This window comes from Gavialis gangeticus, unplaced genomic scaffold (genome assembly GCF_001723915.1).
Source record: "Gavialis gangeticus isolate Ggan-Ray unplaced genomic scaffold, GavGan_comp1, whole genome shotgun sequence".
Lineage (NCBI taxonomy): Eukaryota > Metazoa > Chordata > Crocodylia > Gavialidae > Gavialis > Gavialis gangeticus.
This window is the reverse complement of record NW_017729014.1, coordinates 12,093,820-12,096,691: the sequence shown is the minus strand read 5'-3', so window position 1 is coordinate 12,096,691 and position 2,872 is coordinate 12,093,820. Positions and strand designations below refer to the sequence as shown.

General features: G+C 45.0%; 1 long non-coding RNA gene across 1 annotated transcript in view; it reads right to left on the bottom strand.

The window, feature by feature from the left end:
- Positions 1-1,622: 1,622 nt before the first annotated feature.
- The window catches only part of LOC109293697, a 9,221-nt gene continuing 7,971 nt past the window's right edge, over positions 1,623-2,872 (bottom strand). Inside the window, exon 3 of the long non-coding RNA XR_002096361.1 lies at positions 1,623-2,354. This is a non-coding gene — a long non-coding RNA (uncharacterized LOC109293697). The remainder of the gene's footprint in view (positions 2,355-2,872) is intronic.

The window sequence follows — 2,872 nt, the reverse complement described above, 5'->3', positions numbered from 1 at the left end:
GGGGGGGGTGACAAACCATTGAAAAGGAAAGCGGGAAGACACTCTCCTGGTTTTGGGGGGGATCTAGTTTTTTTTTTGGTGTCTAGAATAAAACGGATTCTTTCTGAGAGGGGAGAATCAAAGCTATTGATGGGGTGTTAAGAGGAGGGGGAGAAACCACCTCAATTGGGGGGTGGCGCTTCCGTGGGAAAAGTTGCAGAGGGTGAGGGGGAGGAAGAAACCATCTGCGTCGGAGGAGGAGGAGGAGGAGGAGGAGGCGAAGGGGGGGAGAAACCATTCCCGAGGGGGGGGGGGTTGTTTCAGAGCCCGGGTATGGGGGCTGCCCGGCTCCCCGCAGCGCCGTGGAAATCGCAGTGATTTTCCAAACGTGCAAACCTCAAGGGGGAGAAGCATCGGTTCATTTGCGGTGCCAGATAACGCAGCCCTGAATGAAGACCTCTTGCCATTTTTAGAGGCACCTTGAACAGTTTTGAGAAGAGACGTATCTGGTCCCTAGCGAAAGCGGATATCAGTTGGAGCCCTGGTCCCGCACCCTGCGGGGTTGTTGCGCTTGATTCAGTGGGAGCAAGGTCATGCCCAACCAAGCGGACTCCGCAATGTCAGCGGGGTAGGGGGACCCTAGGACTGTGCGCTGGGCTACATGCATCAGGGAACCAGTGAGAAAAGACTTGTGCAAACTGCAGTCAAATGTGCCAAGCAAGCAAGTTAAAAAAAAAAGCAAAGCATGGTTCAATTTTGTTCCTTCTTTATACCAGTATGAAGCTGCAATGCTGCAAAGACTTCCACGTGTACTTCACTGGAAGCATTACTTTTCACTGTAACTGGTACATTTGTAGCCAGAAATGTGATTTTTTTTCACGTTGACCTTTTGGTAGTTAGCCCATTTTAGAGATGGGGAGCCACAGACACAAAGTGCCTTTCTTATCACGGAATAGTATACGCTTTTCTGAATACAGCCACTAAACTCTTCTTAGTGCATCTGAAAACATTGAGTTCAGCAAAAAGCGTTTTTGATAGATACCTGCTTTTTTTTTTTTGGTAGGGCAGAGGCTATTATTTCTATCTGGGAAAATGTGCAGGTATGACTTTGTGGCTTTAGTAGCTGGCATCCGAATAATTAAGCTGTGCACAATCTGTTCAGTAATAGAAGGGCAATTGTCTCTGTTATTGCTCTTTGATCAAAAAATTCAATTAGAGACCAGATTACAATAGAGGAGAATCTACCTCCCCATATTTATGGAGCTTCATAAAAGCTAAAATGAGACAGACTGATCTTATAATTACAGAGATGACTGACTATTCGTGTTTTGCACCCATTAGCCGTTTCACTCCCACTGTGAAATAAAAATAAAACACGTTTCAATGTCCCCGAGAGATGGGTTTTTGTTCCCATCTCCTCTTTATTTTTACATTTGTCATGTGACTTGGATGCCGGAATTACAGACAGCTCTGCTTTTCTGCAGAATAGGCAATGTCAGTACCAGCTCCTCATCACAACCATGCACTGCTCTGCTGGAGGACCAGTTAATGTTCTGGAGGTAAGAAGCCAATTTATTCACCACGCCCCTTCAGTCCTTGGTTTTTTTCTGCAGGGACAGTTGTTCTAGAAAAAGCACAGGTTTGCAAATAGCCATAAGATGGAAACTTTTGCTTTGCAACAGCCTTGTGTTTGGATTCCAACCAGACCTGCAGATAAAGACTCTTGTGCTTTATAGATCCTCAGACCCCTTCTCCAGGATGCTTATTATAAAAATCATGTAGTAAATAATGCCTTGCTCTCCACATTTTGATCAGTAGATTTCAAGGTACTTTACAAAGGGAATCAATTATTAGTATCACTAAGATGGGAAACTAGTTTGGCAAATATTGGTATGCCTCAGTTGACTCCTCTGTAAAATGGAGAAGGAAATAGTTCCCTTTTCCATGGATATTTTTGAACCTCTGCTTGCACAGCAGCACGTGAGTGTCAGATTTGCAATGTTATGGACATGCACAGGAGTAAAACAACAGCCCATTAGAAGATGACAGAAAACCATCAGGCCACTTCAAAAACAAATAGAAGAATATTTGTTCTAAAGTCTGGGGCCTGATCCAGAGAGGGGCAGGGTTGCCTCTGCTCCCACTGCTCTAATGGGAGCTGTAGATGCTCAGCATCTCTCAGGATTGAGCACAAGACATGTTTGGATATACCGACTTCCTTTACACAGTCCATTAAAGAAGCATCATTTCTCTTGCAAACTGTTTCTCAAGGCAAAAACAATCCTTTTGGGATGTTTGTCTGTGAGGCACCATCCTGAGGGAATAGCTTCAACTACTCAGATTGTTCTTTGAGTTTCCAATATGTCATTCAGCAGCTGGAGAAACATCAAATTAGATCTCATTCAAAAGCTCTTTATCAGAGCTTAATATGATCCCAAAGATGTGCAAGGTATATCATGACTAGACAACAGAATTGTATTAGCTCGTAAGAGAATTGTAGGGTTTGGACAGCTTATATACCATATTTACCCGAATCCAGTATGACTTTGGATTTAAGACAACCCCCCCCCCCAATAATTAGATTCTAGACATGGAAAATGTATAAATTTGTTATAACTTTGCATGTATACAATCTAATTATTGGAGGGTCATCTTAAATTACTATTTGTCCCACCCAGCCACTGCAGGGGGGCAGGAGGCAGGAAGAGTCAAGTGGCCTGACCCCTGCCCCTTGCCACCTGTCTCCCTGACCACGTGCCCCTCCTGCTGCCTGCCACTCCAATGCCTGCCTGGCCCCAACTGCTTCCAGTGTTACCTAAACTCACCCAAAGGTGAGGGCTAGGGTTAAGGCACCCCTACCTGTCTTTCACCAGGGTGGTAACTGGCTTGGGGG